This window comes from Triticum aestivum, chromosome 6B (assembly GCF_018294505.1).
Source record: "Triticum aestivum cultivar Chinese Spring chromosome 6B, IWGSC CS RefSeq v2.1, whole genome shotgun sequence".
Classification (NCBI taxonomy): Eukaryota; Viridiplantae; Streptophyta; class Magnoliopsida; order Poales; family Poaceae; genus Triticum; species Triticum aestivum.
Window position 1 is genome coordinate 446,923,039 of NC_057810.1, and position 13,085 is coordinate 446,936,123.

General features: G+C 46.9%; 1 long non-coding RNA gene across 3 annotated transcripts; it reads left to right on the forward strand.

The window, feature by feature from the left end:
* The first annotated feature begins 9,173 nt into the window (after positions 1 to 9,173).
* Positions 9,174 to 12,580, forward strand: LOC123137408 (uncharacterized). 3 transcript variants are annotated; one of them, XR_006468242.1, is made up of 2 exons: positions 9,174 to 9,921; positions 10,522 to 12,580. It is a non-coding gene; the product is annotated as an uncharacterized lncRNA (long non-coding RNA). The 3 variants fall into 3 exon arrangements; XR_006468243.1 differs by having other exon boundaries at positions 11,236 to 12,580; XR_006468241.1 differs by having other exon boundaries at positions 11,415 to 12,580.
* Positions 12,581 to 13,085: the final 505 nt, after the last annotated feature.

Genomic DNA, 13,085 nt, shown 5'->3' on the forward strand with positions numbered 1-13,085 from the left:
CCAAAAGATGAGAAGGAAATTCATTCGTCCACCCAAGTGGCTGCGCGCGGATATGAGCGAACAGACTTGGGGAAAACACGGCCTACATCAAGGGCAAGGGGTGGTCGGAGTGAGTGAGAAGGCGCCGAGCTGATTTGCGGTGTGATCGACACGCCAAGTTTAGGTTTACTTTTGTGACCAACGTATTGTCAGATTGGTTGCACGGCGCATCACGCCGTTGTTTGCTGAGCAAAACACATGAACGAGATTTCATACCCATTTGTGCTTTGTTATTTCTTTAGAGAAAAGACACTCGGGACGCTCTGCTTTATCTCTACTCCTAGGGTGTGTTTGGTTGTCGTTGTGAACAGTTCCTGCATCGCATACACTTCTCGACCCAACCTGATTGAGCAAAAACAGACCCTAATGCGTCATTTGCAAGTTGTTTGGTTGCCTGCATCTAGTGTCACTGCATTAGATAATACGTAAGTGCACTTTGTTTGGTTGCATGCATTGGCTCTAGCGGTACATGAACACGGCGTCTGCTTGCATACAACATACATGTTGTGCTTACCTTGTACACTAGTTGATGAGCTTACCCATAATGATCACACCTAGCACATCAACGCCACAACACAGCAATGACGATGAACTGGGCGAAAATGATGAAGTTCTTCAGCTTCAGCCCAAACTGACGATCCATCTTAGCACCTTCCACTTTGACACCTCCAACCTTGCCACTGTCAACACTGCTGCCTCCGTGCTTTCGCACCTAGGCGGAGTAAGCTTGTTCTGCTGCCTGCCTAGTCTTGAACCCTCTATAAATGTTGTTGCTATACGATGTCACTTGTGCATTGGCTTCTTCCCATGAACTATAAACCCCTGAAGCATCACCGATGAACACGGCATACCACTTGCCTTAGCAATGCACAAGAGCAAGAGCTGAAGCAACAAATCAATGGAACACACAAGTAGCAAGCAAAGTAGCACACAAACAACAATGGAGCAGAAGAGAAGTAAAGCATGCATGATCATACGGCATAACAAGTTTAACCTAGCACTACCTTGATGTTAACCTACCACCACATCAAAAAGAGGGTGTCATCCTACCACCATAAGTTCCCATCATCGTGAGGGGTTAGTATATACCACCTCACCAAAATATACAAACCATCAAATTGTTTTCAGCCCTAGCTACACAAAATGTTCGTCGTCATCGTCATCGTCGTCGTCGTCGCCACCACCATCACCGTCGGGGATCATGCACGCTCACAGGCAGCACTACTCTAGTAGTAGTGCTTGCCCAACCAGCTCCTGATCCACAGCACCCTGTGAGCGTCTGCCATGGCAACGAACCCAACACCCTGGGCCTTGTTGTCAAGCAGGTGGCTGAGAGCTGCCATGAGAGCCTCGTCACTGAAGCCACCCTGGGTCATGACAGCGCCATACAGGTCAGGGTGGACGTCGAGGGGCTTGCACTCCCTGATGGCTGTTGCAACCTCCTTCACTGCCTCAGTCATGCTGCAAAAGACATTGATATCCTCCTCCATCAGGCCTCCTCTCTTCCTCTTCCTATCATGGACGGGGTAAAATGGCTTGTCGAAGGGCTTCGCAGCTGGCTTGTCAGGGCCATCAAGGACCTCGACGTCCGGGGTCCCAGGGAAGTCTGGCATGGGAGAACCAAGAGGCTCCCCCGAGCCCATGGCATGCTTCCCAGTTGCCAGCCCGAAGGAGAAGATGTGTTGCATCTGGCTGTAGTTCTGTATGGGTGTGTTGAGGAACTCAGCGTCCCTTGGGTGGTCCTAAGAATGAAACACAAGTGTTGTTAGTTGCGATTAGGAGTAGGCAATGGTGGACAGTATGAAAAGGAAGAGGGCTGTGACCTAACCGCGACATGGCCGGTGTAGTGCTTTGCCTCCAGAACTATGGAGCAAGTGTTCTCATCCCATGAGGCGCCGCTAAGGTCTCTCAGCTTGGACACTTGGATCCATCGACCTCTTCACTTCCTCAGGTGGTTGTACACCTGGGTGGCAGACACCTCCTGCCCACAGAACTCGAACACCTGCTTCGCAACAGTGTTCAAGTGCACCTCCTTGAAGCCCTTGTTAGTCCTAACTCCACTAGAGATGAGCTCACACATGTTGTTCAGCACGAACGTGGACATGAACGGCTGCCACTTCATGTTGTTCGACCTACCATCCTTCTTTGCCTTTGCTGCTGCTACCTTGAGTGCGACGGCGGCAGCAGCATCAACAGCAGGAGTTGGCTCAACGAGCACTACTGTCACATAGAGGGAATCAGGCGCGAACACCTCTAAATCAGGTGCCATCTCGGACATAGGCTGCGAGTCCTTGACAAAAGATGGAGCAAACTGGCTGTCGGACAGGACAAGTGCCTGACTAAGATCTTGCGTCTGCGTGGTCATGTCCTACAATCATAGCATGCATTGATGGTAAGCATAACACACAGCATACCAGACAATCCATGAAAGCAGCAACATACATGTACATGGTTCATGACTATCATACTAAGCACATATAGTTCATTGCTATCATACTAAGCATACATGACAACCTATGAGCACGAATATACATCTACAGCAAACAACATGCTATAAATGGACCACCAATAGGTACAAATCACAGATCTAAGACGAATCAACACAAGCACAAGGTTCAACTTCAAACTCTACTACTAATCTAGCCTACCACATGCTTCAACATCTAGCCCTACCATAAATTGCAACCGCATCATGGCAATCAACCATATCAACTCACAGATTAGACCACTAATCAACCATGCATCTAGATCAAACCCTACCTACAGATCAGATCTAGCTAGAAGGAACAGAGAGAAAGGGGGATTGAACTCACAGAGGCCATGGCTGCAGCTCGAGGACGAGGGGGGACGGTCGTGAAAGATCAACGTCGGCTGGTGAAGGAGCGCCGACGCCGTAGACCGCCGGCCGATGAAGATGCGCCGCTTACCTGCTCGTCAGTGCCGATGCGCGTCCGCGAGAAAGCTCGAACGGAGGAAGAATGGTAGCGGGAGTTGGGGCGGTGAGGGAGGGGGCTAAATAGGGGTGGACTCGGCGGGAAGTGAGCTGAAATCCTCCCGCCGATTTTTCGGCGACGCGGGCGAGCTCGCGCCATCTCCCTGTAGCGACCAGACCTTAAACAGTCTGATCTCTGTGTAACAGTGTCATCCCTGGATCGGTAATGTTGACACGCACAGTACTTGAAGGATTTATAACAGAGTAGCAATCACACACTTATTACAGTAAATGTCTCAAAAGAGAACTTATTTGTCACTCCCAATATGCGACCCTATCCAAGAAGAACTCGAAGGTACCACCAAGGATAGACCCGCATATTGAAACGCTTTTGCAAGGTGGATATCATTACATCAACATTACATAATAGATGGGGATACATACAAAAGGCATACAATGCCACACGAATACAACATCATCTTACATAAGATCACCATCCGACTACGGATGAACCACAAACAGAAACTCAAACGACATCCACCCTGCTAGCCCAGGCTGTCGACCTGGAACCTATCCCCTAAACGAAGAAGCAGAAGAAGAACTCCGAAACAAGCAAACATCGCTCTCGCGTCATGATTGTCGCATAACCTGTACCTGCAACTGTTGTTGTAGTAATCTGTGAGCCACGAGGACTCAGCAATCCCATTACCATGGGTATCAAGACCAGCAAAGCTTAATCGGAAAGGAAGGGGTAAAGTGGTGAGGTTGCAGCAGCGACTAAGCATGATATGGTGGCTAACATACGCAAATAAGAGCGAGAAGAGAGCAAACGGAATGGTCGTGAAGCTAGCAATGATCAAGAAGTGAACCTGAACTCCTACTTACGTCAGACATAACCCAAAACCGTGTTCACTTCCCAGACTCCACCGAAAAGAGACCATCATGGCTACACACGCGGTTGATGCATTTTAATTCATATCTGGTGTCAAGTTGTCTACAACCGGACATTAACAAATTCTCATCTGCCCATAACCGCGGGCATGGCTTTCGAAAGATAATATCCTGCAGGGGTGTCCCAACTTAGCCCATGATAAGCTCTCGCGGTCAACGAAGAATATTCCTTCTCCCAGGAAGACCCGATCAAACTCGGAATCCCGGTTTACAAGACATTTCGACAATGGTAAAACAAGACCAGTAAAACCGCCCGATGCACCGACAAATCCCGATAGGAGCTGCACATATCTCGTTCTCAGGGCAACACCGGATGAGACTAGCTACGAGTAAAACCAGACTTCAAGTTTCTCCGAGGTGGCTCCGCAGGCATCTCAGTTCGGACCAACACTCGAAGGAGCACTGGCCCGGGGGGGGGGGCTAAAATAAAGATGACCCTCGGGCTCCGGAAACCCAAGGGAAAAAGGGCTAGGTGAGGTAAATGGTAAAACCAAGGTTGGGCCTTGTTGGAGGAGTTTTATTCAAAGCGAACTGTCAAGGGGGTCCCATAAATCACCCAACCGCGTAAGGAACGCAAAATCCGGGAACATAACACCGGTATGACGGAAACTAGGGCGGCAAGAGTGGAACAAAACACCAGGCATAAGGCCGAGTCTTCCACCCTTTACCAAGTATATAGATGCATTAATAATATAAGAGATATTTTGATATCCCAACATAATCCTGTCCACCATGGAGCAATCTTCAACTTCATCTGCAACTAACAACGCTATAAGAGGGGCTGGGCAAAAACGGTAACATAGCCAAACAATGGTTTGCTAGGAAGGGTGAAAAGGTTAGAGGCTGACATGGCAATTTTGGGAGGCTTGATAAACATGTGATAGGTAGCGCAACATAGCGATAGAACGAATCAACTAGCATAGCAATGATAGTAGTGAGATCCAGGGTAGCGGTCATCTTGCCTGAAATCCCGCAAGTAAGAAGAACGAGTCCATGAAGGAGATGTAGCCACGAAGACGAACCAAGCGTAGACGAACGAATCCTCACCATCGCAACGAAACAGGAACTATCAAGAGAAACACACAACATGGTAAACACACCACACATATAAAAGACATGATGCACAACCAAGCATGATGCATGACAAGGCTACATGAAGCCACTCATGGCAAGAGATGATGCAAACAAGAGCAACACATCAAGGCAAGTTTAAATGAGGCCGGGAACAACATATAACAATTCCGGTAAGTCCTCATATGCAAATTTCGAAATTGGTCCAGATCTGAATAAACATTATGTTCAAGTTGTTAAATAGCAAGTTAAGATGCACCTAGATTATCTACACGAGATTCTAGTCAAGTTACATGTAAAGTTCATTAGATTTGGAGCTACGACCTAGAAGATATGAGCAAAACAAGTTAAACATGGCATTGATGCAAAAAGCATACAAATATCAAGCAAATACCTCAAAACAAGGATGCAACATGATAATATGAAGCTACATGCAAAATCAAGCAAGTTTCGTATAGAGCACACTTAAAACGGAGCAACGGTTCAACACATACACCCTATACAAGTTATAGCAACAATCTGTTCAAAACAACAACTAGGCATATTGCAAACATCAAAACAACATGCTACAACACTCCAACATGAGAACAAAAGGCATGAAAATGATGTACAGGTAAAGCATGACAAAACATGAACACTGAGCTATCTCCAGAAATCACTAGAACATGCTCAAACACACATGGCAAGATTGCAAATAATAACAGTTTCAGATTTAGCAGAAATAACATTAGGTTGCAATGTTTAGAGCCATCAAACAACATGCTACAGGAACTTATCATGGCAAACAAAGGCATGGCATGAACCTACTAAATGTATAAAACAAAAGTCCCTTACTGACCATGAGCCAAAAAGGATCAGAAGATATGATGGCACCCATGTAAACATAGCAAGTTTCGTTAACAGATTCAGCAAACAGGACATGGTAGGAATAATGATAAGTAGGCATGTTGGTGAGCTTGTACCACTCACCACAGGGCATTACATGGCATGATAAGGCAACCAACAGTAAGAATACATGTTTGTGAAGCTAAGCATGGCAATAGCAAGTTCATAGGGTGCATGGATCACTAGCAAAACACATGGCAAAACTAAACTTAATGTTAACAGGCTGACAGCAACATTATATAGCAACTTTGGAGCATGATAACAACAAGCTACAACAGACTGTAAATGCAACCAGGGGCATGGATGGATAAAGCATGACATGTATAACAAAACATTCTTAGTGAACATCTCCAGATTATGCATAGAATGACTTGTAGCAGCAGGTTTACATAGCATCATAATATAGCAGATTCAGCCTAGCAAAACAGCAACAACAAGTACCCTACTTAACAAGCTTGATGCACTCACTACACAACTCACAAAAATACATGGATGGCACCACTATAAAGATGGCATGTCATAGATCAAAACACATGTAGAGCTCATGCTCATATGATGCACACACAAAATGCAACAAAAATGACAAATCATCAAGTTATAACAGTTTCAGCAGATTAACATCATATAGCACTCTTGCAACGATGATTCAGGCATCAAGATGAACTTAAATGAACATGGTGCAATTGAATGAAATGTAGAGCATCTCACAGTGAACATTTTGACGTATTACACGCACAGAACGGAGCAGTATGCATGGAGTTATGATGCGATGAACAGGCGCACAAAATGCTAAAATTAAAGGGACTTGGCGGTTTTTATGAAAAAAAAAACAGAACGGGCGTAGGATAGTTAAAAGCCGCACGGTGCGGGATTTAGGAGAGGGTGGCTCACCATGGGTTGCAGGCCCGGGTCGGCTGTAGCTGGGCTGGGCCGAGGCTGGAGCTGGCTTGCGGGCTGGTGGCGCGGGGCCCATGGGGGAGGAGCTCGGTTGTCCTCCTCCTCGTGTGCCTGCACGAGCACGCAGGAGGGAGGCGGCCATGGCAGCGGGGCGGCGACGGCGCCAGTCGGCAGGGAGACCAGGAGGAGGCTGAGGGGCGGTGGATCCGGGCGGATCCGGCCCCGGGGACCCCATTCCCGGTGGGGGCGGGGCTGGGCGGCGCCGGGAACCATGGCGGTGGCGACCTGCGGGTAGAGAGAGAGAGCCGCTATGAGGGAGAGGGAGCAGAGAGAAAAACGAGGCGGAGCGGCGGCACTGATGACCTGGGGCGGCGGCAGACGACGGCTCCGGCGATGGCTGCAGGCAGGCGGTGCTGCGGGAGAGGGCAGCGCTCGGGCTCCCTCCCGATCCAGATCGGATCAAGGGGAAACATCCCTGGCGGCTGCGTGCGAGGGGCTCGAGCCCGGGCGGGCCTCGGCGGGCCCCAGATGGGCCCAACAGGGCCGCGGCGGCGGGGAGGAGGCTGAGGGCGATGCGGGGAGGAGGATAGAGAAAAAGACTTTGCAACGACTAAGAAGAAGAACACTTATTGTAAAATAGCTCACATAAATTTAAGAGCCCCCGAGTGACTTGGGTAAAACAGTTTTATGTATAATGATTGTGTGTACCGAAGTACTTATATCATATATTTGTTCACCCGAACATTAAACGCGTCTTAACCGACCGTCGGCATCTCCCTCTTCGGCCAAGGGCCGAAAAGTGTTATGTACTCCACCTGTCGAGAATATCGACGGTGTTTCCTATAACCAGGCAATTAGGCCATAAGACTGTAACAGACAAAGCGCGCTCAGGGAACTTATGCTATATTACTAACAAAGCGTAAGAAGCATCTTCGAAGGAAATAGTACCTCCACCGATACCTTTCTTCGGTTGCTCATTGTTACTATGAGACTTGTGCAATAGATTTTTTGTACTCATGAGTTCCGTTGTGTGCCGACCATCATTGAGAACAATAAGAGCACTAGCTTTCGGCTTCACCCAGTCTAAGGTCCAAACTCAGATGACCCGATCGTGACAATCGCAGAGGTGCTCCCTTTACTCCCTAGCCGAACAATCGGAAACGTAGGGGTAAACACAGGAGCAAGGCAACCCACCTTGCAAATCGCTTAAGTCAACATGGTGCATATTGTGGCATGATACACGAACAAGGAACGAAGCCGTACAAGTATAATCATTTGCAAGAGGAAATGTTTCATAAAGGAAGCCCACAAGTAAACGGGGTATTTGAATTTGTGCGTCACAAACAAAGTTTTGACAAGAAAGTTTTTCACCAACAACTTTTTGCCAAAAAAGTATAATGCTTGGTCGAACCAAACAAAATTTAAAACTGAAAGTTTTTTGAGCATGAAAGCGACTTAGCTAGTTAATGTGCTCGGTGTTGATGACGCGATTCGGGCTTGTGGCGGGATGAAGTCCTAGCCCCCGAGCCGATCCCAAGGTGGCCGAGCAAAGAGCTCGGCACTCTGAAGTGGCGACGCGGCACGACCGCCGTGGAGAGGTGAAGCTCCCCGTTTAGCCTAGGTGACGAAGCAGGTCGGCGGGTGATGTCGGAGTCTCTGGCCGAGTAGGTTGATGAAGCGGCAACGTGGGGTTGCCAACACAGGGCAGCGCGCCAAGGCGATGACACAATTTGGTCGACGGAGGCGACAGCGCGGCCCAGTCCAGGTCAATTGCCTGCGCACGTAAAATAGTGCAAACCAAAAAATAATAATGAAAAAAAGGGTGCATAATTAATTTATGCGAAAAAAGTTTGGTAAATATGGCCTGGGCATTGAGGCTAGCTCGATTGCGCATTGGCGTCGTGGCACGGTGATGTCGGCAAAGGTCGGCTTGCCCAGGTGACAGGGAGAGGCTGGCTGGACTGATGCCAGGTACAAACGTCGGTGGAATTTCTCTGCCAAAATAATGCAGTATAGGCCGACAAAAAATATTCTGTGTATAATAATTCTAAACGAATAATTTGGAAAAATACCACCTGAACGCCAGCAGTGACAACTATAGCAAACCGGAGCAAACGGATGAACTGATCCGTGCCGAACATGCTGCAAAGGCAATCCTCGATATGCGTAGTAGCACTTTTATTCTGCGTATTTGTCACAAAAAGTAGAAGACAACCAACAGTCGACTACACAGGTATTGAATCTACTACCACTATAAAAGAAAGAGAGAGGCAGACCCAAACAATCACACCCATCCATCATCAATATTTAATGGTCAATAATCCTCTGTGTTTAACGCTGCAACCACGCGTTAAGCCAAATCCATCGATCGCTAATCTAACCCGCCGTTCAAAAAAAATGCTACCCACACACGACCGCACAACCTCTCCCCTCCTCCCCGCACGACCCCTCTCGCCTCGTCCTCCCCGCACGTCTCTCGCCCCCTCCTCGATCTCGCTCGCCCCATCCTCCTCCTCCCGTGCCGTTCGCCTCCCCGTCGTTCTCGCAGCCTTGCGCCGCCGTTAGTCGCAGGAGCCACCCCGCCGCGCCCGGAGCCGCCTCCCATAGCCGCCTCCCGCAGCCGCCACCGGTCGCCGCAGCCGTCGCCCCGGGAGCCTCCCTGCCGGCCTTTTGCCGCCTGCCGCGGCCGCGCCCTTCGTCGCCGGTGGCCGCGCACATTCTGCTGACTCCAAGACGAGGAGCCGGTGCATCAACGTCAATGCGGGATCTGTCCGCCCTCCTCGCTCGCCGTTGACGCCGCCATAGGCGGAGGTGACGCTGCTCCACGGGATCCGGCAAGGTCGTTTTCCATCACGACAGCCCATCACGGGTGCAGGTGACTGGGGCGTGGTAGTCGTCCCCATCGTCTCTACTGTCCCCATGCCAAGCGGTGGTCCTTCCCGGTGGCCCTTGCTCCTTCGCCAGCGCGCCTCCGCGCCGGGCCGCCGCCTCTGCTCCTCCGCCAGAGCCCTACCGCGCCCGGTCGCAGCCTCGCGCGCCTCCGTGCTGGCCCTCCACGCCTCTCCGCGCACGCCGCAGACGGCCCTCCTCACCTCCCACGACACGCCCGAGGAGCTCAACTGACGACGACACCCATCTCCTTTCAGGTAAATCATGTTCCGATCTTTATATTCTGTTATTATATGCTTGTACTGATTTCTTAACTTCCCCGTGGTTTTACCTTAATCCACTTGCATCTTGAGGGTCCTAAAAACAAACACTGCATACTGTTTTATCATCTCAACGATGTTCAGATGCATTTTCAGGGTCCTCTGATTTTCACAATAAAAAACAACTTCTGCTGAACATAAACATCATGACAAATGCCCCCAAACCAGAAGCGAAATCACCTAACAAACATAATGCCATCTGGGCATCTACAATGGGGAGTGCTTATCTGGGCGCTTAAACAGAAAAAGTAAACACCAGAATTTTTTCAAGCACCAAGCGTGATCTATCCCAGCGCTAGGCGCTAACCATCAGCGCTAAGCATTGGTGAAAATAGTGATCCGTGTGTCATCTCGTGAGGAAAGAAAAGGAAAGAAAATGCTAGCGCTTGATGCCTTGTTTTGCGTCGCTGCGGCGCCCGATGCAAGGAATCGATGCCGTAACTGCCAATCGACTAGGATCATTTTCCTGGCGCCCTCTCTTAGCGCCTAGCGTTGGAGATGCCCTCAGACGCAATCCTGAATCTCTCATCAATGCAGAGATGAGTGGACGTTCCAAAAGCTTTATCTCCGTTACCTGCTGGTTCGAGATCTGCACAAGTTTCCTCCCTTCCATTGTCAGCCTCATCTGAAGGTATTCTTCCCCGGCCTTGTCATTCTGCAAGAGATGATTGAATGTTTGTTTCGACATGGATCTCCAGAGACGAAGTTCTACACTCATGTGTTGCAGATTTTGTATTCTATCCCACCTCCGTTTAGTTTCAACTGTAGTTACCTGATAAACCGTGGAGGACAAGCGCCGTAGCAAACCAGAGAAATGGACAAGCGCCGTAGCAAACCAAAGAAATTAATTGTTAGAACTGTTGTTTATGCTTGTTTGATTCTGATGCTTCCAGTTGGCATTTGTCTGTCATCTATTCATAGTTACGGAAGCGCTACTTTTCTTAAGAAAATTACACATACAAGCTGCAACCCTGAGTGAGCACAATTGTCCTATAGCACATAATTCAGATTTTCACTTTTAAATACTTAAGAAGTGCAATTTTTCTTGAAATTTGTACATGCTTCTGGTCAGAGTGAGCACAACTGTCCTACGGTACAAAATTCAGAGTTTTGCTACACATTCAGATTACTAAGAATGCCAGAATTGCAAATACATTAAGAGGCATGCCGTGTAATTGCAACAATTAGCAATAATAAGGTCTTATATATTTTGTAATTTCCAGGTCCTTTTTTTCTTGAATTTTTTTCCAGGTCCTTTGATTGGTCTATTCTGCGTCAAAGGTCCCGTTCATCTCAGGCAAATTGCGTTGCAGCCTCAATTGTACATGTGCTTCAATCTATTTTCATGTTGTTTTCTTGGGCCTAGTGTTTTGCTTCTTGGGTGTTTGACAAACGCTTCACAAATTAAGCTCCTCTTAACAATTTCATAGGTGTCGGTTGGCCTGCAGCTCGTGTGGTCGGAGGTGCTCGTGTGGGCGGAGGTGCTTGTGCGGGATGAAACTTTGGACGATCTATGTTCATGTCATTACTGTTTATAAATATCTTCTGTTGTTCTAGATGATAGTCTTGACTTTTCCGGTGTTCATGGCGGTAACTAAGGTATATCTATGTTGTAGTCGACAAGGAGGCCTACCTATGATGCCCGTGCAGTTGAAAATGTTTGCAAGGCAGCCTATGATGTCTGGTTGGAGGCCTACTTATGATGTCAGATTGTTGTACACGGAAATTTTGCGGGATAGTTTGCAAATTGGGAGTTTATGTTTTTCTTAGTTAGCTTTTAAGATTGTTGTAGTTAAAACATGAGATGGAAGCCTCATATTGAATACTTAGCTATGTTACAAATTTATAGTAGTGGCTATCTTCTACATCAGCCTGTGTTCAAATAGTCTATTTTGTATGTTTGTTCACAGAAGTTGATTATCCTAGCATACAACTACCCTCCGGTCGTGAAGCCTTAGATTGAATACAAAGCTATGTTGCCAATGATCTCATAACCTTGCCTGTCACATTGCACCTATGATATGAGGAGTACGACAAATTTTACAAATAGAACATATATAATTTGTGGTAGCAGAATTACATTTAGTACTGAATATTTGATTAATAATCCTTACTCCGTATGGAGCAAAGTCTACAACCTTTATATCTAAAGCAGTTTAACTTTGATACTAGACAGTGGGTATGCTAAGCTTTGCCACTTTCTGAAGTGTGTTGAAATAGGAGTTCCAGTTCTTGATTTTTCAGGAAACTGAAGAAGAGCGTTTGAGGAAAGAGGAGAAGTGGGAGGCACAGGAAGATAAGAAGGGGAGAAGGGAGGGGGAAAACGAGAAGTTGCTCAAGAAGAATACTAGAAACGCCTTACCAGTAGGCTTTCGTTGCAATGTTTTCATGGATTATTGGATGAGTCTTCCTCTTGATTGTTTTTTTAGGTAAGTTCATGATCACATTGAAAATATGTGATGGATACATGGAGTTTTGTGGATGACCTGATTTATTGGGCCTTTTTGAGATTTTTGTTTGGAATTAATATTCAGCACAACCATTGCCAAAGTATATTGATCAACAGATCAGCTTCTAAATCATTCATCATTTTCAATGCTTTGTGTGATGGGTTCAGTAAGATGATGACATCCGATTAATATCTTGCTGTTCGGGAGGTTTTGACTATATGAAAAATATTGTTTTCTTGCCAGTGAAGATTAGCATGTTTGTACGCCTACCCTATAGTAAATTGCCGTATTCAGATCAATTGTTGGATTATCAGGGTCATGAACTGCTAAAAGATAGTGATGATCCCTTGAGTCAATTATAAGTGCCATTTTAGTTAGATGTCCTTTTTATCGATTTGTTTATGATAATAATTGAGAAATAAGAAGCATTGTGGCATATCAAATATTACCATACATGGAAAATACCCTTTGGAATATGGTGGTAATTACACCTGGTTTTGTATTTTATTTAAAAAAATCAGAAAAATTTAAAATGTTCCAAAACATTTTCCCAACAAACTTGATTTGTCGTTTCTGTCGTACAAAAATATTCTGTGACAAAATTTTAGCAAATATTCTCTGACAATAGCATGAACAGTATGGTGTATATAG